The following is a 25,173-nucleotide window of genomic DNA, read 5'->3' as shown; positions in this document are numbered from 1 at the left end:
GCGTTTGTACCATTATTTACACTACTTGTGATATATTTCTTTGAACCTTGTTTTTTTGACGGGAATGGCTGGATTTGTAACTGATTCTGTGGACACGGACAGTTGGTTGACAGAGGCGATAGACGTGTTTTCGGACAAAGTCTATACACAGCCTAAGTACACGCCATCGCTCAGAGCGGCATTTAAGGAACTTACACGTTGTCACAAACAACACATAAGATCCTGGTGGGAGGTGCAAACCTTTGAAAATTATATAAAAAACAAAATCATCCCGAGGGGACTGCGAAACCCGATCTTACCGGCCCCAAGATTAAGATCCCCGTCCATTCTGAAAAAGTGGGAAGCTGAGGCCACTAGTAGTTCCTTAAGGCAACTGGCCTTTCTCCTGGAAGAAGAGAAAAATAATTTAGAAATAGCCAGCAAAAAACTAGCTGAACAAAAAGAAGTCGTCCTGAAATTTAACAGTGACCCAGAATTTGTCAACAAAGAGGCCCAACTGAAGGCGTCAGTTGAACGCTACCAGTATCATCTCAAGGAGAGGAAACACGCTCAGTTTTCAAGGGATCTACAGGATTTCAAAGAGAATAGAGCGTATACTGTTCTTGAGAAACAAAGAAGATACAGGGAACAGGAAACTGACTTATCATCATCAGACACAGAGGTCTCTGACACTGACACACAACCTAGAGAGGGCAACAGAAAAACAGGAAAGACAAGGGAACACACGAACAGATCACGCAGCAGACCACCCACATCGGGACAATACAACAATAACACATGTGGCGAGAACCCCTCTACATCTTATGCACCCTCCTCTGCTCAACCTTTTTTAGGGAAAAAGAGGGGGAAAGGCAATTATGGTCCACCGTCCCGCCAGCAACCACCACGAGGCACGAAACACACAGGACGGTAGAACAGACTCAAGTACTTAATCTGTCCACGCACCTGGTTACTGATGAACAGATAAAGGTGTTATCACGTGGCCTTTCTTTTGTCCCCACTACCAAGTATGACCCGTTTATCTGGACAAAGGATCTTAACCTCTTCACTAGGAAACTTAGATGGCATAAAACATTTAAACAAAAGGACAGAAGAGATTGCCAGGAACTTGGCATTTGTCTGGAGGACCTACCAGCAGTAAGGGAACTAACAGGTCTTCTTGATTCTAACACTAGATCAAGGGGGAGTGGTCCCTTTACTGACTGTAGACCCAAAAGCACCAAATTCCCACCGGTGGGGGATATATCATGTATTGAGGTCTTCCAAGACCTAGTTATGAGGGATCTCCAGAATTTGACACAAGGGGAACATTTCCACAACCTCAGCCATAGTGAACACTTGGCACTTAAGGGTCTGCAAAATAATCCCCAACTTATCATTAAATCTGCGGACAAAGGGGGGAACATTGTATTATTGGACAGAAAAGATTATGTTGACATGTGTCACAGACTGCTAAAGGATCGCAACACATATGAGATCCTTAGCACAAACCCCACCAAGACCTACACTGACGAATTAAAAGGAATCTTACGACGAGCTAGGGAGCAAGACCTCATAGACGACAATGAATTCCTTTTTCTATTACCTAGGGCACCCACGACCCCAACCTTTTATGCGTTGCCTAAAATTCACAAGGGCACAACACCACTTAAGGGGAGACCAATAGTCTCGGGAATTGGGAGCATTACGCACAGTTTGGGTATTTATGTCGACAAAATTTTGAGGGAATTTGTTATAGCACTCCCCTCGTATATCAGGGACACTATGGATCTACTTAAGAACATTGAAAATCTCATAGTGGAACCCGACACTCTACTGGCAAGTATTGATGTGGAGGCTCTGTATTCCTCCATCCCACACGAATGGGGCTTGAAAGCGGTCAGTTATTTTTTATCAACACGGGGCACTCACATGCAAGCACATAATGAGTTTGTACTTAGCCTTATGAAATTCATCCTCACCAGAAACTTCTTTATGTTTGATGGTCAGTACTACCACCAACTCAGGGGTACAGCGATGGGGAGCCCTTGTGCCCCCACTTACGCTAACCTACTCCTGGGTTGGTGGGAGTCCAACATAGTGTTTAGTGACGAAAGAGAGGCGTTCGGGACCATGGCCATATACTGGTCACGCTTCATTGATGACATTTTCATCTTATGGGAAGGGACCAGAGTAGACTTTACTCGCTTCATTGACCTACTTAACAGCAATGAAATAGGTCTAGGCTTCACGTATGAGATTGACGAACTTTCCCTGACGTTTTTGGATGTAAAAATCACTAAAAATGCACTGGGATACTTGGACACAACCATCTTCAGGAAAAAGACAGCGACTAACAGTCTCCTTCGATGGGAAAGTTGCCATCCAGTCCCCCTTAAGAGGGGTATCCCAAGGGGACAGTATCTCCGGATTAAAAGAAACTGCTCAGCGGAGGAAGACTTCCTCAAACAGGCTAAAGATCTAAGGGAGAGATTCAGGGAAAGGGGGTACCCGGATTACACGCTGAGGGATGCTTTTCATAAAGCCCAGAATAAACAGAGGGAAGAATTACTGAACCCCAAGCAGAAAGAGACATCACAGGGTCTGATGCGGATCATAGGCACCTATGACAATGAGTCTGGACCAGTTAGGGAGATCTTTAAAAGACACTGGAGCATACTTAGGATGGACCCGGACCTCAAGGAGGTTATAGGGGAATATCCCCTGATGACATATAGGAAGGGACAGAGTCTCGGTGACAGAGTCACACAGAGCCACCTTCCACCGCTCCAGAAACCTCCGACCTGGCTACACACACAACAGGGAGCAGGGACTTTCCGGTGCGGACACTGCAGGGCATGCCCTGCGGTTTGTAAGACTAAAACCTTTAGGAGCAACCAGACGTCTAGGACTTATGAAATCAGATCCTTCATCAACTGCAGCTCCAAAGCTGTAATCTACCTGGCTACATGTGTGTGCGGTAAACAATACGTGGGGAAGACCATAAGGGAGTGGAGAAAAAGGATTCTGGAACATTTAGGGGATATTAGGAATAAACGGGATACGCCTTTGGCCCTACATACACGTGAACAACATGGAGGGAATCAGGGAACATTTACATTTACGGCAATTGAATGCTTGAGACCATCTCCCCGAGGAGGAGATTTGGACAAGACATTGCTCCAGAAAGAAACAAGGTGGATCTATACACTACAAACTACAACACCTTTAGGCCTCAATGAAGCTCTTAACTTTGCCTGCTTTATCTAGCATATCCAGTAAACCCTAAATATTCCCCTACATCCCCTCACATTCATTACACACTATTCCACCCCCGGACAATTACCCACGCTCGCACAGATCCGTATATACCCATGTAATATTATGCCTTTACCGCCATCTATATCCACATAGATTAGGATGCTGGTTTAACAGGTAGTGAGGGAAGGTCTTAGTTGACCTATCCAAGTTAGGAACCAGCTGGTGTGTAGTGGTGAACTAGGGCTTAACAGCTTTAGGATCCTGAGTGGGACCGCCCTTATTAGGACGACCACCCCACCTAGGCATAGGGACTAAGAGGAGGGATAAACTAGGGCATTAATTAGGCCCGCCCCCCCCCCCCCCCCCCACAGCCTTGTCATGATCCTGTATAGCCTATGAATTTGCGTTTTATCCAGCTACATAACCGTAGTATTCATCTCCCTGACATATATACACTAGATATGCCACTCATGGAAACCCACAATTAATGCAGTCTGTTCCACCCCGCTGTAACTATAATTGACTACCTCTGTACCACATCTACATTGTCTAACAGTATCAGCTGCGCTTATGTACCAGTTTTCAACAGAACACACATTACCCCGCTAATTAGATTCAGTGCGGTTCACACTTCACTGAACAGGACACTACAGCACCATGGACAGCTCCCAGTGCCGGAGCCGCGGCTCTCTCGATCACATTCAGAGGCCGAACACACCCCCGGGGCGTGCAGGGGGCGTGACTTAGTTTTGGCGCGCGTCCATGATGTCTGTGACGTCAGACGCGCCGGGCCGCGCGGCGGCTACAAATTCTAGCTTACGGCGGCACTCCCGGCACTCTGCCAACGCAGATGTCAGGGACTTTTCTCCGGAATGCACACAAACTGTAAGTAATAGGCCCTGGCCTCTCCTTGAGTTTTTTACATACTAAGGACCCTACTGTGCATATCTGATTTTGGTGTATGGTTTTTACCTTAGGTAACACGCTCACATACGCCGGCACATACTGCCTTGCCCCATGATAGACCCTAACAGGGGATTCAGTAAGTAATGGCAATACACATACGATATGGTACATTTGTTTATGCCTGTATATGCTTATACCGCCCCCCCTCTACATTATACAGTGTCCACGTGTACAAACTTGACAGGTGGGACATCCTCCTGAGGGTCGCACTAAGGGGACACAGTGAGTACAGTATGTGGCAACGCATCATTGTCTGGTCACATCACTTTATGGCATAAATAGCCTCTAAATAGAATGTGACGTTTGTGACTTAACCTATGTACCCTGACCTATACTGACCTACCCGCACCCTACGGCCCCTGATGACGTAACGTACTGTGTTACTGAAACGCGTTGGGCATTATTGGTTTAAAGGGACTTGATGGTCGAATGACCTCCTGACCTCTACTGATGAATTATGGTTTTGGTTGAATAGGAGCAACTTCTTTATTGGTTTTCGTGAATTGTCACGGTTCTTTTTGAGTAGTCAGCGTACCTTGGAGGTGTTTTGAATGGTGGAATCGAGATCTGTGAGTAGTACATAGATGATTCCTAGACACGACACGACAAGACGTACTGACATAATACTCATGCTTTTTTGATATCGGAGAATTACCTATTGTAAATTATATCTTGTTACCTTTTACTGCATATCTAATAAATTGTATATTTTATCTACATGCGCATCCTTTCTTTTTGTTAGTTTATAGACGCAAGGATATTGTTAATTTTTTGGCGTTTGTACCATTATTTACACTACTTGTGATATATTTCAGAAAAATCTGCACGGAAAATGCTAATTGTCGCTTCTTCCCTTCTGAGCCGGGCTGTATGCCCATACAGTGGTTTATGTCCACATATGGGGTACCGTTCTACTCAGGAGAACCTGCATTACATATATTGGGGTGATTTTTCTCCCCTGTTCCTCGTGAAATTGAGTAATTTCAAACTAAAAGAACATATTATTGGAAAAATTTGAGTTTTTTTTTATTTTTACTGTCTACTTTTGAATACTTTCCTCTAATACCTGTGGGGTCAAAATGGTCACCACACCCCAAAATGAATTCCTTGAGAGGTGCACTTTCCAAAATGGGGTGACTTATGGGGTTTTTTCTCTCTGCTGACACTACAGGGGCTCTGCAAACGCACCTGGCGCTCGGAAACTTTCAGCAAAATCTGCAATGGAAAAGCTAATTGGCGCTCTCTTCCTTCTGAGCCCTGCTGTGTGCCCATACAGTGGTTTATGCCCACATTTGGGGTACTGTAGTACTCAAGAGAACCTGCGTTACAAATTTTGGGGTGCTTTTTCTCTCATGTTCCTTTTGAAAATGAGAAACTTTAATCTAAACGTATATATTATAATTATATATAATTTTTAAATTTTTTACGGCCTAATGGTGAATACTTTTCTCCAGCCCCTGTAGGGTTAAAATGTTTATTATACCACTAGATTAATTCTTTAAGTTGTGTAGTTTCCAAAATGGGGTCACTTATGGGGGTTTCCAGTATACAAACCTCCTAAATCAACTTAAAAAAAGAACTGGTCCCTAAAAAAAAAATCAGTTTTGGAAACTTTCACGATAATGTGGTAATTTGCTGATAAATTTCTAAGCCCATAACACCCTAAATAAGTAAAATATGTTTATAAAATGAAGCCAGAATAACTTTTCGGTAATGTGACTTAGTAACTAATTTATGTGATAAGACTTTCTTTTTTAGAAGCAGAGAATTTCAAAGTTCATAAAATGCAAATTTTTTTTAATTTTTCATGATATTTTGATGTTTTTCACAAAAAACACACAAAGTAGTGACCAAATTTTGCCACCAATATAAAGTGCCATATGTGACGAAAAAACAATCTCAGAATCGCTAGCATACGTTACAGCATGACTGAGATATAAGCGCATAAAGTGAGACAGGTCAGATTTTAAAAAATGAGCCTGGTCTTTTAGGTGCAAATAGGCTTGGTCTTGAAGAGGTTAAAGGCATAGTGCGGTGCTAAAAAATTATTCACAGAATAACACACATTACAAAGTTATACAACTTTGTAATGTATGTTATGTCTGTGAATCGCCCCCTTCCCCGTGTCCCACCACCCCCGCCTGTGTACCCGGAAGTGTGTGGTGCATTATACATTACCTGATCCGTGTCAAGGCCATCCGCCATCTTGTGCCAAGCGTCATCTTTGGACGGACGGCTGAATCCCTGCCGCCGTCCCCCCTTCACCGCCTCATAACTGTGCTCAGCCGCGATTGGCTGAGCACAGTTATGCTCAGCCAATCACGGGCGGGGGTGGTGGGACACGGGGAAGGGGGCGATTCACAGACATAACATACATTACAAAGTTGTATAACTTTGTAATGCGTGTTATTCTGTGAAAAGTTTTTTAGCGCTGCACTACCCCTTTAAGGATCATATATTTGTTAACAATGTTTTGAATTTTTTAAAAGCCATAAAAAAAAATAAAAGTTATGCAAGTTGCATATCATTTTAATCATACCGACTTATATAACAGTTTTTCCATAGGACACACAGCGTAAAAATGAAGCCCCCCCAAAGAAAAACGTTTTTTTTTTCAATTTCACCGCGCATATAATTTTTTTCTGGTTTCGCAGCATATTTTAGGCAAAAATTCAGTCTGTCATTGCAAAGTACAATTAGTGACGCAAAAAATAAGGGCTCATGTGGGTCTGTAGGTGTTAAAATGCAACTGCTGTGGCCATTTAAGCACAAAAAGGAAAAAAAAAATTGAATTGCTTTTTTTCCCCCCAATTTCACCCCATAAATAATGTTTTGGGGGTTCCATTCTACATGTTATGGTAGGCTGAAAGGTGCCATTACAAAGTACATTTGTTCCTGAAAAAAACAAGCCCTTACATGCCCCTGTAGATGGAAAAATAAGATAGTTATGGCTGTTAGAAGTTGAGGAGAAAAAAAACAAAACAACAAAATTTAAAAATTATTGCGGTCATTTAGGCCATTTTAGGCTCTGTCCTTAACCCTTAGAGGACCGGGCCAATTAAAATTTTTGCGTTTAAATTTTTCCCACCTTGTGCTTAAAAGGCCATAGCACTTGCATTTTTTCACCTAGAGACCCACATGAGCCCTTATTGTTTGCGCCACTAATTGTACTTTGCAATGACAGGCTGAATTTTTGCATAAGGTACACTGCGAAACCAGAAAAAAAATTCAAAGTGTGGTGGAATTGAAAAAAAAAATGCATTTCTTTTTTCCATTTGCCCTGGGATAGAACTGACTTCTTATGTATGTTCCTCAAATTGTTATGATTACAACGATATGTAACATGTACAGTATAACTTTTATTATATCTGATGGCCTGTAAAAAATTCAAACCATTGTTAACAAATATATGTTCCTTAAAATCGCTTGATTCCCATGCTTGCAGCGCTTTTATCCTGTGGTCTATGGGGCTGTGTGAGGTGTCATTTTTTGCGCCATGATGTGTTCTTTCTATTGGTTCCTTGCAATTGAGTGTCGAGCTGGGATCAGCGCCACTACGGCGCTAACCCCGGGGGGGTTAGATGCGTGGATCGCTCCTCCAGGACAATGTCCCGGAAGAGCGATCTACTCCACTAGACACCAAGGATTGGCTGCATCAAGTAATCGGATGCAGCTGTCAACTTTGACAGCTGCATCCGATTACTGTAATAGCAGGCTCGGCGATCGGACCGTACCCGCTAATAGCCGAGGTCCCGGGCTACTAGCGGCACTCGGGACTGCGGCGGTTCAGAGCGCGGCCACCACGGGGCTCCGCTCTAAACATATGGAGGCGGCCCTGGACGTACGGGTATGTCATTTATGTCTCTATAGTTCTGGCTGAGGCTAATTTCCTCACCTGTGCATTGCTGGGGAGAAACACAGCTCTAATGTCACCTGTGTGCAGTGTGGAGAGTCTCGCATTCATTTCTACGGGGCGGTCTTCCCCATCCCCATCCCCTTCCTCTCCTATACATCTGGCAAGGGTAGCAATTTGTTTACTATACCATCTTGTTTATTATATCTTTATCGATCCATGCATTTTGTTTTTGCTGTTGTAGTCTCCTGATGATCCCAGCCAACATCCTGAGTGAAACCGAGTCAGAAACAATAAGATATATCACTGTGGGGCTTAGTCTATTACCCGGTCAATTCTTTGAGTAGAAAGGCACGGAGAGCGGAGGCATGCGAGGCTTCCCTTTGAAAGAGATAGCAGGCGGGATTCGTTACGGGCAGTCCGCGGGCAGGGATTCCAAGCTGAATCTCTGCACCGATTACATAGTGTGAATGGGCCCTAAGTAAAACATTTTTAATTTTATTTTGAATAAAAGTTAGATTTTAAAACATGATTCTTTGATTTGTCTCTTTTATGTTATTACATGTATGGATGTGTGATGTCTTGCAAGCAAGGTTATAAGTATTGATTCAGATTTGCACTCAAATAATTTCATGCTTAAAGGTTAAACTGAATTCATACAGCAGCAGGAACCCCTGTATACCGAGGGGATTTTCCTACATTGTACAACCTCACTGCTTACTTCCGGGTCACCCGACCCCCGGTGGAGACCCGGATCCTGGAAGTCCCGGTCCTGGACCCAGTCTCGACGAGGGAAATTGCTGCCCGAAGTGGGCGCGCACAGAATTATTATTTATTTATAAAGCGCCTTTAATTCCAGAGCGCTATACAATAGAAAGGCAACAGGCAGGAACAATACAAGATCAGAAGACATTACGTGAAGGCAAAAGACAGACTGGTACATGGGGGAAGAGGACCCTGCCCGCGAGGGCTTACAATCTATAGGGTATAGGGAGAGAAACAGGAGGTAAAGTGCAGCCATTCAAGTGTGATGCAGAGTTATTGTATGTTGTAGCCTAGTTTGAAGAGATGGGTTTTCAGATTACTTTTGAAGGACATGATGGTGGATGAGAGACGGATGTGTCGGGGTAGCGAGCTCCAGAGTATGGGGGAGGCTCGGGCAAAGTCTTGGAGGCGGCTGTGCGAAGTACGAACAAGGGGGGGAGCGCAGACGGAGGTCACTGGAGGATCGAAGGTTGCGTGAGGGACGGTAGCGGGATATCAGGTCAGAGATGTACGGAGGGGACAGGTTGTGGATGGCCTTGCATGTCATGGTCAACACTTTAAAGTGAATACGTTGGGCAATGGGGAGCCAGTGGAGGGATTGGCAGAGGGAAGAGGCTGAGGGAAAGCGAGGGGAACGGTGTATTAGTCGGGCAGCAGTGTTAAGGATAGACTGGAGGGGATCAAGGGAGTTAGCTGGAAGGCCAGAGAGGAGGATGTTACAGTAGTCCAAGCGGGAGATAATGAGAGCATGTACCAATAGTTTGGTGGAGTCCGGGGTGAGGAAAGAGCGGATTCTGGAAATGTTTTTGAGGTTAAGGCGGCAGGAGGTGGTCAGGGCCTGAATATGTGGTTTAAAGGACAGGGCAGAGTCAAAGGTGACCCCAAGGCAGCGGACTTGGGGGACAGGGGACAGAGTGCAGCCATTGATAGTGATTGACATATTAGAAGGCGGGGTGGAGCGAGATGGGGGAAAGATGATAAGTTCTGTTTTGTCCATGTTGAGTTTTAGAAAGCGGGAGGAGAAGAAGGAGGATATGGCCGATAGACACTCTGGAATCCTGGATAGCAAAGAGGTGACATCCGGACCAGAGAGGTAGATCTGAGTGTCATCGGCGTAGAGGTGGTAGCTAAAGCCGTGAGACTCTGTGATATGTCCCAGGCCATAGGTGTAGATGGAGAAGAGAAGAGGCCCAAGTACAGAGCCTTGGGGAACACCAACAGTAAGGGGACGAGGAGAGGAGGTGGTGTGAGAATGGGAGACACTAAAAGTGCGGTTGGAGAGGTAAGAGGAGATCCAGGAGAGGGCTAGGCTAGTGACACCAAGAGGATTTGTAAGAGGAGAAAATGGTCAACTGTGTCGAATGCAAATCACTAAAGAGGAGTCCGACATCCATAGAAAATGACTGGAGCAGTCATTTTCTATGGACATCGGACTCATCTCTAGGGATTAGCATAATGTGCGTGCACAGCTTAAGGCAGGGATATCTCCGCGCCGGGACCAGGTCCAGGAGCGGGACTTCCAGGAAGGGGTAAGTATCCAATGCTCCACTGGGGGAAGGGGGGGGGGCTCTTCCCCGCCAGTCGGGGTGACAGATTCCCTTTAAATGAGCAGGGCGGCATACAATGTATGACACAGCTTTTATTTTTCAGGAGCAGGGACTCCTGTACACGCTTTCCTTGGCATCTACGCCAATAGCATACAATGCTGAGTAAAGTATGTACAGGACCAAGGACTCCTTTAAATGACTGGAGTCCTTTTTCTTCTACTCTGAACACTGAGGCAGACATTGTATGCCTCCCTGCTTAGTTGGTGTTTACTGGGCAGGTAGCAAAACACCGCACCTGTTAATTGTTGTCAGTGTAAGCGTAAATGCTCCGGACAGTTGCCTACACGGATCAGCAAAAAGGTATACAATTCAAATTGTATGTCAGCAAATCACAAAATTTGAAAATCATATAGTTAGTCAAGTTGGTAAAATACACATCCACCAAGGTCAACTAATAAGGTCACTAGTGGGTTCATTCATATGTGCCTCTAAAAATATATGAATAAAATGATCATGGCATAGTCCAACACAATGAAAAAGCCACACACACAAGGTAATTGGGTGAATATTACCTTGTGCATTTGTATCATGCAAGTATTGGATAAATGCATTAACCCCTTGAGGACAAAGCCCAAAATGACCCAGTGGACCGCACAAATTTTGATTTTTGTGTTTTCGTTTTTTCCTTCTCCCCTCTGGCACTTTAAGTTTTCTATCTACAGGGCCATGTAAGGGCTTGTTTTTTACAGGAATAGCTGTACTTTGTAATGGTGTCTTTCATTCTACCATAACATGTATGATGGAACCCCAAAATTATTATTTAAAAAGATATAAATTGGTGAAATCGTAAAAAAGAATGCAATATGGTAACTTTTGGGGGGTTCCCGTGTCTACGTAATGCACTATATGGTAAAAGTGACATGATACTATTACTCTATAGGTCAGCCCGAACACAACCATATGCAGGTTTACACAGATTCTCTAATGTTATATATATTTTTTTAATGAAATCCTTTTTTTTGGCAATTAATTATTAATAAAATGGGCCTATTGTGACGCTCATAACGGTTTTATTTGTTCCCTGTATGGGAGATAATTTTTTCCGCCATGATCTTTAGTTTTTATTAATACCATATTTGTGAAAATCGGACGTTTTGAAATTTTTTATTAGTTTTTTTTTTTAATATAATGTAACGCAAAATCGGTAATCGACAATTACGCACACTACGGTATATTATGTGTTTTATTTGTATAATGGGAAAGGGGGTGATTTGAACTTTTATTAGGGGAGGGGCTTTGGGGTAGTGTAATAATGATTTTAACTTTTTTTACCCAGTCGCCCTATGACAGCACCCCTGGAGAGGACCTCCCACCGCAGGACAGGAAACCTGTGGAGATAAAAGTCTGACACACCTCTCCACACCTCAGTTCAGGTTTCCTGTACGGCGGATAGGAGGCCTCTGAAGAGTCCCTTCCTGGGATAAAGATCTACCTTCTCCACGCCGGCTGCAGGCCCCCCGCTTGGCGGTTGCAACAGAGGGGGTTTTCCTGGAGGCAGAAGCCTGTCCTAAGACAGCAGCCTCAAGCCTGGTAAGAGCTCCGGACGGAGCAGGTGCCTCCCCAATAGCTTCTGGAGCCGTGCGGTTTAGTGCGGATCCGGGGGCTAGGGCAGAGCGGGCCGTGCCTGTCTCTCCGGCCGAGCGGCGTGCGTCCCGGGCGTGCGTGGGGCGTGCGCTCTGGCGTGCGTTCCACGTGCGTACGGACGTACGTACGCTGATGCAAACGCATTGACGTCAGACGCCGCTAGTGGAAGCAGTGTCGCGAGGAAATGACGTCAGACGCCGGGGCCGCCGCATCCGACGCTGTGGAGCTCGGTGGCCCGGCAGGTTCATAAGGCCTGGGGACGCACTCACCTCTAGTCCATAACTCCGACGCGTCCAGGAGTGGAGGACTCTACCAGCCAGCCACACCTGTCTGGTGAAATATACTTCCAGCCTCAGCATGTCTGAATCCTCGGGCAGGAAAGATAAGGGACGCCACGATCGCTCCTCGAGGTCTGATAGATCGGAGAAATCTGAAAAACATCAGAGACCTGAGAAGCCTGACAAACCACCTAAGAGTCCGGTACCGTGCAGACCAGAGGGACATATTGGTGAGAGTTTTTAATCTTTCTCTGAATTGAAAAGGTTTATGCTAATGTTTTTCAGGTGTCTGATAAACCACCTAGAAAATCTGCTGCCAAACAACATCATAAAGAGTGTGCAGAATGTAGAACCCCGGTACCTGATGACTATACCAGGTCGATATGCCAGATATGCATTGATAAATTAGTCTCTCAGGAGTCATCTTCCCTAGCTGACACCCTTAAACAAATTGTGAGGGATGAGGTCCAGGCTTCCCTAAGGGGGTTAGGAGTACTGGCGAATACTTCCTCTGCAGCCCCTAGTGAACCAGTAACCCCAGTAGTTATGGAGGAAGAAGTCATATCCGAATCTCCTATGGGGGACAGGAGTCTAGAGGAAGGTGAAATAGAATGCATACATTCATCTGATGAGGAACAAGACAGTGGACCATCCAGTAGAAATCTTTTTCCTACAGATGACACCGACCAGCTAATTAAGGCTATCAGGGCTTCAATTAACATTGAAGATAAGAAAATCCAATTATCTGTGGAAGATGCTATGTATGAGGGCTTAACCCCCAAAAAACCCCGTACATTCTCTCTGCACAAATATGTAAAGGCCCTGATTGATAAAGAGTGGGATAACCCGGACAGAAAATTCTTTATTCCAAGACACTTCAAAAGGAAATATCCGTTTGAAGAGGAGGAAACTAGTGCCTGGGACAAAGTTCCGGCGATAGACGCCCCAGTGGCCAAAATTGCAAAGAAAAACTCTCTCCCATTTGAGGACATAGCTACTTTGTCTGATCCAATGGACAGAAAGTCCGACTATTATAACAAACGAACATGGGAGGCGGCCACAGGGGTTATCAGGACAAGCGTAGCCTCCACTTGTGTAGCTAGGTCGCTAAGGGTTTGGATTGCTAAACTTAAATCCCAGTTATCCAATGAACCATCCGGTGAAAAACTCCTAGCAGATATACCAGTATTAGCCAAGGCGGCAGATTTTCTTTCTGACGCCTCAGCAGATTCCATCAGGATGGCAGCTAAAGCAGCTGCACTCTCCAACTCTGCTAGAAGGGCATTATGGGTCAAGTCATGGAAAGGAGATATGACCGCCAAGGCTAAATTGTGTGGGATTCCATGTAACGGTAAACTCCTGTTTGGGCCCTTTTTAGACTCACTATTAGAAAAAGCTGCGGATAAAAAGAAAGGGTTCCCGTCCCAACCTAAACAGCAGGAGACCTTTAAACAGAGGAAACAATTTAAGAGGCCCTTTCGTGACTCTCAGGGAAACAAAAAATTTAGAGTCCCAGGAAAGGGTAAAGGCTTTATCTTTAATTCCAGAGACGACAAGCCTAAGCCTTCCCAGCAATGACGGTTTCCCGGTGGGGGGTCGTCTGTCTCTTTTTTCCCAGGCTTGGGAGGACATCTCCCCCAGTCCTTGGGTTCTCAACTCAATTTCATCGGGACTTCTTCTGGAATTCAGAAGTCTTCCCAGAGACAGATTTCTCCCCACCAGGAAATTATCAGACAAAAAGAAACAGCTAGTCATAGAAACAGAAGTTATGTCCCTAATTCAGAAAAATGTCCTAGTGCCAGTCCCTCTACAAGAACAACAGAAAGGATACTATTCACCTCTATTTCTGGTGAAAAAGCCAAATGGCTCCTTCAGGGTGATAATAAATCTCAAAGGCCTAAACAAATTCCTGCAATACAAAAAATTCCGGATGGAGACCCTAAAGTCAACCTTAAATCTTCTCTTCCCAGACTGTGTGATGGCATCAATAGATTTAGAAGATGCATACTACCATGTACCCATACATTTGTCACACCAGAGGTATCTTCGTGTAGCAGTTTGGTTGAAAAACAAGTGGATTCACCTGCAGTACAGGGCTCTTCCATTTGGGGTCTCGCAGGCACCCAGGGCATTCACGAAAATCATAGCGGACATGACTTCCTATATAAGGAAACGGAACATAATTTTTATCCCTTATCTAGACGACTTTCTCATAGTAGCAAATACAATTCCTTTGCTTCAGCAACATCTCGAGATAGTATCTCAGATAATAGAAAGGTTAGGGTGGAACATAAACTTGAAAAAATCAAATTTCTCGCCCTCAAGACAATGTGTGTTTCTTGGAACACTACTAGACTCTTCCCTCCAGATTTCTCTGCTTCCCTCCCCAAAACAGGAGACAATCAGACAAAGGACACTGGACCTATTTCTCAATCACAAGCCTACGCTAAGAGAGGCAATGTCACTTCTAGGTCTGTTCACTTCATGCATACAGTCGGTTCGCTGGGCCCAGATAAGGTCAAGACCTCTACAGATGGACATTTTAGGAAACTGGAATGGAACCCAAGCAACTCTAGATCAGAGGTTTGTACTGAGCTCTACAGCAAGACTAAGCCTGCAGTGGTGGTTAGATCCGGAGAATCTAAAAAAGGGGATAAGTTGGAATCCCTCTCAGATAATCAGAATAACAACAGATGCCAGTCCCTGGGGGTGGGGGGCCCATACCAACCAGACCTTTCTACAGGGGAGGTGGCCTCCTCATCTAAACAACCAGACTTCAAACTACAAAGAACTCTATGCGGTTTTTCAAGCCTTACAAGGACTTTCACATCAAGTATCCTTAAAAAATGTGCAGATATACTCGGACAACACCACGGCAGTCGCATATATCAACAAGCAGGGGGGCACCCGCTCTCAGTCCCTACTTCAGCTGTCATACATAATTTTTCAATTTGCGGAACACAACCTACTATCCCTATCAGCAGTGCATCTGAAAGGGGAGCTCAACACACAAGCAGATTTTCTCAGCAGGACCAGGATCAGTCAAGCAGAATGGTCGTTGAACCAAGACATCTTTCTCAAAATAACAAGACGGTTCGGTTCTCCAACGATGGACTGGTTTGCCTCCAGAGACAACAGGAAGCTGAGGAGATTCTGCTCCCTAAATCCAAAAGATGCCCCAACAGCGTTAGACGCATTGGCACAGGACTGGAGCAAGGAGTTGGGCTATGCATTTCCCCCTCTCAATCTAATCCCCAGAGTCCTAAAAAAGATAGCCCAGGACAAAGCCAAAATGATCCTGATAGCTCCCTTTTGGCCCAGACGCCCATGGTTCACGTTACTGAGAACACTCTCAATAGACCAGCCATGGATACTACCAGAAGTCCACAACTTACTAACTCAAGGTCCGATAGTACACCCGATCTCGCCTCACCTACACTTGACGGCATGGATGCTGAGAGGCTGATCCTGAGAGGTAGGGGACTGTCAGATACTGTGATTAACACTATGCTTGCTTCTAGGAAAGAAATTACCTCTTCCATCTACTTAAGGACATGGAGAGTCTTTCTGAGGTTTTCGCAAGGGAAACAAGATCCTTTGGGCGAACCTAATATCCCCTTAATACTGAGCTTTCTGCAGGCGGGTCTAGATAAAGGTTTAAAACCTAGTACTCTTAAAGTACAGATCTCAGCACTCAGTACCTTCTTAAATGCTAAGATTGCAGAAAACCTCTTAGTTAAAAGATTTATTGCGGGAGCTGTGAGACTACACCCTCCATCCAGAATTACGATTCCTCCCTGGGATCTCAATTTAGTCTTAGACGCACTTACTAAGCAGCCATTTGAACCTCTTGACACCTTACCTATAAATATTCTTTCTCTAAAACTCACCTTTCTCTTAGCTATCACGACAGCCAGAAGGGTAGGTGAGATTCAGGCCATGTCAGCATTTCCTCCTCATACACAAATCTTAGAGGACAGAGTGGTTATGAGAACCTTGCCATATTTTCTCCCTAAAGTTATATCTGAGTTCCACAGAAATCAAGAAATCATTCTCCCTACCTTCTGTAATAATCCATCTAATGAAAAGGAAACAATTTTCCATAATCTAGATGTTAAGAGATGCCTTTCCAGATACCTTGAGGTTACTAAAGATTTCAGACGCTCAGAGAATTTGTTGATTCAGTTTTCTGGAGTTAACAAAGGGAAGTTAGCCTCAAAACCTACTATTAGCCGCTGGATTAGACAAGCCATAACACTTGCTTACACATCACAAAACAGGGATCCCCCACCCTATTTCTCAGCTCACTCCACTAGAGCCATGGCAGCATCATGGGCAGAAAAAGCAGATGCTTCTCTAGACCAGATTTGTAGAGCAGCAACCTGGTCTTCACCACATACCTTCCTACGCCACTATAGACTTCAGCTAAATCCTCTGTCTGATCTTTCCTTTGGCAGGAAAGTTTTATCCACGGTGGTCCCTCCCTAATTTAATTTCTAGTTTAATCCTCCAGGGGTGCTGTCATAGGGCGACTGGGTAAAACCAGAATTACTTACGGTAATGATGTTTCCGTAAGCCCATGACAGCACCCCTCTGGTATACCCCCCCTTATTACTAATTAATGTTTTGCTTCTTCTCCGCTGGAGTACTTTTATAGAACTGAGGTGTGGAGAGGTGTGTCAGACTTTTATCTTCACAGGTTTCCTGTCCTGCGGTGGGAGGTCCTCTCCAGGGGTGCTGTCATGGGCTTACGGAAACATCATTACCGTAAGTAATTCTGTTTTTTTAACACATTTTAAGTCCCACTGGGGGACTTTTACACATATTTTTTTGATTAACGGTGAGGGCCGGGCTGTTCCCTGCAGCAGCCCCCTACATCCTATGAACGCACTCAGCTCCAGACCGCGCTTCATCGCAAAGGACGTACCGATACGCCCAGGGTCGTCTGGGCACAGACTTCCAGGGCGTACCGATACGTCCTTGGTCGTCTAGGGGTTAAAAGCATATTGTGGTTTTGGTGTGTGCATTTTTTCATTGGTTAGACCGTTATGAGGTTTACAAGCCCTAGATCACACACCAACACAAGAGAAAAACATTGCAGCATTTGTGTTTTACAAATATTCCAACACAAGCCTTAGTTTGAGAAGCACTGAGCTAGAGTATGCCTTACATGTATAATAAACACAATATTTATTTTGACTCATAACCATTGTGTATTTTGCTATAAGTAAGTTACTCAAAGGTAAAATAATATAATAGTATAGTTTAATAGCATAGCAATTCCACTTCTACATTGGAACAATCCTTGTAATAAAACATGCAAAATTTGCCCTTGAACATAATCAGCAGACAAAACGTGAACAATGACATACCAATTTAGTGTATAAAATGCACGGCGGAATAACAATGAGACATTAGCATGCATAAAATCTATATGAACACCGAGCACATCTGGTAAGACCTTAAATACATTAATTTAGAATCTAGTGAGTCTGCAGTAGAGCATATCATTCATGGCATCTTAGAAATATGTACAGCAGATTCCTTAACAAATGAAATACCTCACTTCTTATAGCCTTGGTTTGACTAATTTGCACATTAATTAACATTAAAGCATACATAATATAGCAGTAAGTCTCTCATTTACATTATTATATTTCACAACCAAACTACATATAGTATTATAGTAGATAGAATGGTAACTCCGTTTAAAAAAAGAAAAGATTTCCCACTGTGGATATATAATTGTTTACTTCTTATTAACAGCAAGAATGGTAGCATATTCAGCCAATCAAAGTAAAAGTAACAAATTACCCTTGCAAAATCAAACAAACATCAGTATGTAAATTGTCTCTAAATCGGTAAGCAGAAAGATTTAGATGTATTAATACTTTTGCAGGTCATACATTTGGATCCTGAAAAAAAAAAGCAACAGCGTTTAGTGGATTTAAGTGTACTGTATCTCAAAAGAATATAAAATGTATACTTTGACCTATTAAATAAAAACCTCAAAAACCCATAAACCTATGCAATAAAATAAATATATTTTCAACTACTGATTTGTAGTACAATTTTTTAAATAGCTGTAAACATTAACATAATGAAAGATTGAAATAATAGATGCGACAATTGTGATGTGCTTGTAGCGTGAAAAGATCGTCACATTTGTCATTTGTATCTTTCACCATTTTTGTGGAATAAAGTGTGTTGGATCATTTATGACTGCTGTGACCAGTATTCTACAGTATAATTTTGATGATCTGCATTCTAGACACAGAGCACTGCTGCCAAATGGAACCCGATTGAAGCCTGTTTTTGTGCCATCAGCTTATACCCATTGCAAAGGTAGATAGTGCCAAGGTCATTTTTTGGGTGGAATTATATTTATAAAGCCTTGATATTTGTATGACACAATTTATCTTGGACTATGTGCTATAAGTGTACCATGTCACCATGCTATAGAGGTACCAGTTCAGTGGAAACCCCTGATGAGACACTGTATTTTTAAAACTACATCCATCAGAGAATTCATCTAGTTTTTAATGGTACTACTTTTGTGATATTTGCGACCTAATTGTTCCACTTTTTTGAGGCAAAGTGATTAAATCTACAATAGTAGAATTTGAACATGCCTGGGATAAACATATATCTATCCTAAGATAATAAGAATGGAAAACTAAGAGGGCAGTCTAGATGGACCTAGTGGTCTTTTTTAGTGTTGATCGAACTGTTCGAGAAAAGTTAGGTTCAACTCGAACATCTCCATTTTCTCGAACTCTAACTGAACTGAACATTTTACTGTTCGTTCAAGTTAGGGTTCGAGATCAAGTTCGAGCGCCTTTCTGCCAGCCATATAGCAGAGAAGCAGTATTAAACCACTATTTCAGGGACCGGTATTAGCGATCACCGGCACTAATACCAATCCCTGTAATAGTTAACATATAATTCTCTGATAGACTTTACCGATAACAAGACACTGTAGAGAATGGTCAACAGAAACTAAACATTTTTATACCATAAAAATACACAAAAAATAAATAAAGTTTCCATAGGGTTTAGGCTAACTAGCCAGATCCCTGTGAAAATAGTACGGCAATATATAATTTTATAATAGAAGTTTGGATTTTACGGTACTCCCAGAATAATTCTAAAAACATATGTCATATTCTATATAACAGAGAATGCCAATCGAGATAACCATTTCCAGCAATAACAACACTCCCATAGGTGTATAAAATGAAGTGTAATTTTGATAAGTGTAATAAAGACTGTAAATGTAAGTACTGTATTTATTGTTTTTTCTCAAAGATCTATTGTTGGAGGATTTATAAAGTCATTAAGTAAATAAGGTCTCTGCTGTTTACTGAGTTTTATTATTTTCTGATTTACCTGCAAAGCCCAACAAGTGTACATTGTGCCTGTTTTAATGCTCTGCAGAGGATAATAAATAGCTTGAAATCTAGATTCAATTTGATCTGGTGTTCTATTGTGAGAGATGTGGATAGCTGCACTGTGCTTAAAATTGTTTTCATGATGTTTCTTTGAAATAGGAAATGTCTTAATTAAAATTCAAATACCCGTTCCCTTTCTCCTCTCATTTGAGCCTGCCATTTTATAAACAGAGATGAAAAAATATATATTCTGATAATAACAAAGGCTTGCAAAGAATTCTGCATTTTCTTATAAAGAAAAACATCAATGGAAGAACATACTGAGGCACATAATAAGAAAGCAAATGAAAGCGCAATGTAATTCAAGATGAACTATTTTTAATTTTGCCATATATTAGGATTGTTCATGAAAACTGCATTTAGGCTTCTGCATTTCAATGTCAAATCAGTAATTAGCCACAGGGAAATTTCTCAAATGAAGCTTTAACTAAACAAAAGAAAAAGTCTTTTCATAATGTACAAAGTAAGCCATATTTCTCAATGCTTTTGGGCATTTCTTTTCTCCCTCTGCTCAGATGCGTAACATTTAACTTTGAATCAGAAAAAGATATATTCAGTGCATTTCCCTTAGCTCTTTCACATTTAAACACTTTGTCCTTGAGGACTCCATATGCCATCCAAAAAAAGTTATATTGAAGTAAAAAAAAAAAAAAAATCTTCATTCCATATATTCAAAACCAGCCTGGGATGAGGATGGTGATGAGTCTCTCCGGGAAACATAAACACTTTGTACTCATTAGATGTCTCATTATAACCAAAGTACAGGGAAGGTGCTCTGAGCAGAAGATCATACTCTTCGTTCAGATTAGGACAAAGAGCTTTTTAGTAGGGCACTCAGAAAACCTCTCTGCTGCAATCATTAATGGCCATTACTGCTTTTACTGACTTCTTGGGAAATGCTTTGCCCTTCTTAAACTCTCGGTATTATAAGGACATGTCTTTTTTTCCCCTCAGTTTTTTCTTGAGCAATAAGTCCTAAATGTCAAGGAAGGGTAAGACACATTAACAGCACTACTTATGTCCCTCTGATGAAGAATTCTGAGCTAGCAAAATGACTTTGTATGTACTTTCTTATAACACCTGCCTGTGTACATGCTTCATCTGATCCATTAACCTTTCTGCAGTACTTTCTATAAACAAACTTGACAGGATTGTTCAGCTGCCATTTATCTTTTGTTGTCATTTATCTATCTTGCTTTCAAGTGGCCTTGTTAGGTGGTTTTAGTATATGTTGTTTAGTTATTTAAAGTAAGCAATATAGTTGAATATGTTTAAGGATCTATTTTTCAATTTGGTTAAGTGAATAAAACTAAAAGCTAATGACTGGGTTTACTGTATTACTGGGTTCTGTTCTTCTTATTGTTTGAAAAATTCAAGATGTGGACCATTCATTCATATAACCCCTTATCTTGGTTTAGAGTATGCAACTTACATTTTATAACATTGACACTTTTGCACATATGAGAGAACTATGCACAAAGAACCCAGAAGATTATCCTCAATAACATGAAGTCAAGCCCGATGTTTCCCAAGTCCATATATTTTAAGATATAGGGTGACAGAAACACTTTAAGAGTGCCTTCACACCTACCGGATCCTTAGCGGATCTCACTTCTGCAGATTTGAAGCAAGAACCGCTGCGGATCCGGTACCATTCACCCCTATGATAGCACCTATTCGCAGCGGGATTAACATCCCGCTGTGAATATGTGCATTAACCCCTCACTGTCCGCAGCCCCGCCGCCGCATTAGCCCATCTCCGGCCGCATCCCCCCATCCCCCGCCGCATCCCCCCATCCCTCACTGCATCCAGCAGCCCACATCCCCGGCCGCATCCTGCAGCCCGCCGCCGACAGCATAAAGTACCTGCCCGGCAGTGCGGCTGCAGTGAGGCTCCCGGCTCCGGTCCCACTAATGAGCGGGACCGGAGCCGGGAGCCTCACTGCAGCCGCGCCGCCGAGCAGGTACTTTATGCTCTCGGCGGCGGGCTGCAGGATGCGGTCGGGGAAAGGGGATGCGGGCTGCTGGATGCGGCGGGGGATGGGGGGATGCGGGGCTGCGGACAACGAGGGGTTAAAGCACATATTCGCGAATATGTGCTATCATAGGGGTGAATGGTACCGGATCCGCAGTGGTTCTCGCTTAGAATCCGCAGAAGTGAGATCCACTTTGGATCCGGTAGGTGTGAAGGCACCCTAAAGTGAACCTGCTTAAGCTTACTAATTACTAACTTTTACACTGGTAGAGTTAGGTCTGTTTTTTTAACCAACATATTCCAAGATAAGTGTCATGTGATGGCCAGCTTATTAGGAGATGTTTATGCTATCTATGTCGAAATTTGACCACCCAGGTGTTGTGATGTGGGTTTCAGTCTGCCAAGGATTTTACTAGCATGTGAGAGTGTAGAATTTATATTGTTAGAAATTGGAGTCCTTAAAGGAGAAGCCCGGGAACTTTTTTTTATTAAAGTATTGTATTGCCCCCAAAAGTTACACAAATCCCCAATATACACTTATTACGGGAAATTCTTAAAAAGTGCTTTTTTTCTGCACTTACTACTGCATCAAGGCTTCACTTCCTGGATAAAATGGTGATGTCACAACTCCCAGAGATGTGCGGGCTGTGGCTGCTGGAGAGGATGATGGAGGGGGCACTGAGGGGCACAGGGCACTGGAGGGACACTGAACATCCCTCTGCCATCATCCTCTCCAGCAGCCACAGCCCGCACAACTCTAGGAGTCGGGTCATGACATCACCATTTTATCTTCTCCTTTAACTAAATTCACAGAAAGGTAACAGTGGACACATCTGTATATAGCTTGGACATAAGTATTGTGGAAGATAAAGTTTGAAACTCTCCAAGGTGCTGCAGTTAGAAAACTGTATTTTGTTCTGACCTCTGTCTAAGGTTCTGTGTTCTAAGTTACCCAACCTTGCTGGTAATTGAATTACTAAAGATATACATTAGCTAAAACAAAAAAAGAAAACATACACCAACATAGACTATGATTCAGTGTGCAGACCCTTCCTTTGACAAAGTATTGTTTCGGTTACTAGGAAAGTACCTAGGGTCCAGCCAATACCCTCCAGCTGCTGTGATGCTAACATCTCTGTTCGGAGAACTACAAGTGCAAGCTGGTCCCTGTATACCATGCATGACTGTTTCCAGTGACCACCAGCACTAAATACATCCTTATATTGGACATGCAGTGGCGAAAATAAGCTGATTTTATACGTTTTCCCACCTAAAATGAATGGGGCATGTCACTTCTTTGAGCGGAGAGCGATGGCTGCGGAGGAGTGCACGCTCTCCCATAGATGGGCTATGACACACTGAGACAGGCAGGATTCTGCGGCGTAAAGTTTCACTACAGGATTCCGCCTGAATTACTCAGTGTGAACATACAGTACCCTTAGACATTAAATTTAAGACAAGGGCCACCAAGGTACTATTTTCTGAAATATTACCTGTACCATGTGCCACACCACAAAGGCAGTGGGAGATTAGGGTGGTAAATAAGTGGTGTAGGATAGAGGGGTTTGGGTTCATGGATAATATAATATTTCAGGAAGATTTGGGGAAAATGGAAGCTTGGCCAAAGAAATGGAAAATTAAGTTTAATGAGGATGAATGTAAGGCTATGCACGTGGACCATAGTAATAATAAGTACAATTATGTGCTAAATAATAAAACACTGGGAAAACTTGCTTCTGAAAAGGACCTGGGGGTACTGGGGGACAATAAACTTTAGTGATCAGTGCCAGGTAGCAGCTGCCAAGGCTAATAACATAATGGGATGCATCAGAAGAGGCCGAGATGCTAAAGATAAGAAGATATTTTTGCCTCTTTACAAATGACTGGTCAGACCACACATCGAATATTGTGTACATTTTGAGCTCCTGTATGTAAGAAGGACACGGCTGAACTGGAGAGGGCGCAAAATAGGGTGATCAAGGTTATTAAGGGAATAGGTGGGTTACAGTACCAAGAAAGTTTGTTAAGATTGGGGTTATTTATAAACTGTTTATTATTTTAGTTTTTCCATTAACAAAGAAAAAAGTTGGAAAGGCAGTGGTCCTCAACAACAAGGACAACTGTGTGACAAACAATTCAGTACATTCCACACAAATAAACGGTACTTAACATCCAGCGGCAGAGCGGAGTATCACATCAAAGGGTGATACACCGCTAAGAATCTCATACTCTTGTGTGAGACATAAACACATAAGAGGTATCCCTCCTCTGCTGCTGCCAACATATGTCAATAAACATCCCCCTCCCTCCCCACCCTTGGAGCGGCAGATGTGAGGAAAATAAATAAATAAATAAATAAAAAATAAATAAAACACAAAAAGGAAGACAAAAATACACACATCCAGGGTAACAAATTATTTTAGGCAGATCATTTACACCCAATCCTTCCAAATAAACAGGTGCTTGCGAATTCCATCCTTTTTACTTTTATACCTCAGAAGTTCATACTGCTTAGTCTGGGAAACTAAATTCTTCCAGGCTTCCAACACTGGGGATTGCTGTGACAGCCACCCCCTCATAATAAGCAACTTGGCACAGAATAGACATTTGGTATACAACGCTCTGTTCTTTGGTATATCCCAGGACCCGCCCAAAATCCCAATTACCGCTAACCTTGGGATGTTCTGCTTGGTTATACAATTCAGAGTATCAAAAACCACTTTCCAGAAACCCTGGACTTTCCTACATTCCCAGATTATGTGAAAAAAGTCTGCATCATCGCAACCACATCTGGGACAGTTCACCGACTCTCTTATCCCCATCTTAAACAAAATTAAAGGTGAATAGTAGTTACGGTGAAGAATTCTAAATTGAACCAGCTTGTGAGCTTCATTCATGGAAACGTTATCCAAGTTTGCACATATATTCTACCATGCCTCCTCCCCGAGATTACCAACTTCCTGTTCCCACTTTACCTTCTTACTATCTAGTGCGACGTACTTAATTTCATTAGCCAAAATTTTGTAGATCAAAGAGAGACCTCTTCTTGCCTTTCCCATGCCCTGTATCACTGAAAATATTCTGTGCTCATTAATCACGAAATAACTCGCACCATCGGATGCTTTACACGCGTGCTCTAGTTGTAGAAAAAAAAAACCTGTGCTTATCTTCTAGCCCATAACATTCCTTAACCTCTTGGAAAGTCATGAGCTTGCCACTCTGAAAAAGCCACGATACCAACTTAATCCCTTTTATGTGCCAAAATTTCCAGTTGTGAATCTTCATAAATTCCAACAAGTGTAAATTGTTCCATAATGGAGAACAACTCATACTACCCACTATACCACATCTTTGCTTAGTGTAGGAACATACTTTATCGTATAGATTACATAGTGAATTGTTAGTTACCCTAGCACCCCAGTAACCAGCTTCAAGCAATTCAAATACATTGTCA

This window comes from Dendropsophus ebraccatus, chromosome 2 (genome assembly GCF_027789765.1).
Source record: "Dendropsophus ebraccatus isolate aDenEbr1 chromosome 2, aDenEbr1.pat, whole genome shotgun sequence".
Lineage (NCBI taxonomy): Eukaryota > Metazoa > Chordata > Amphibia > Anura > Hylidae > Dendropsophus > Dendropsophus ebraccatus.
This window is presented reverse-complemented; position numbering follows the sequence as displayed.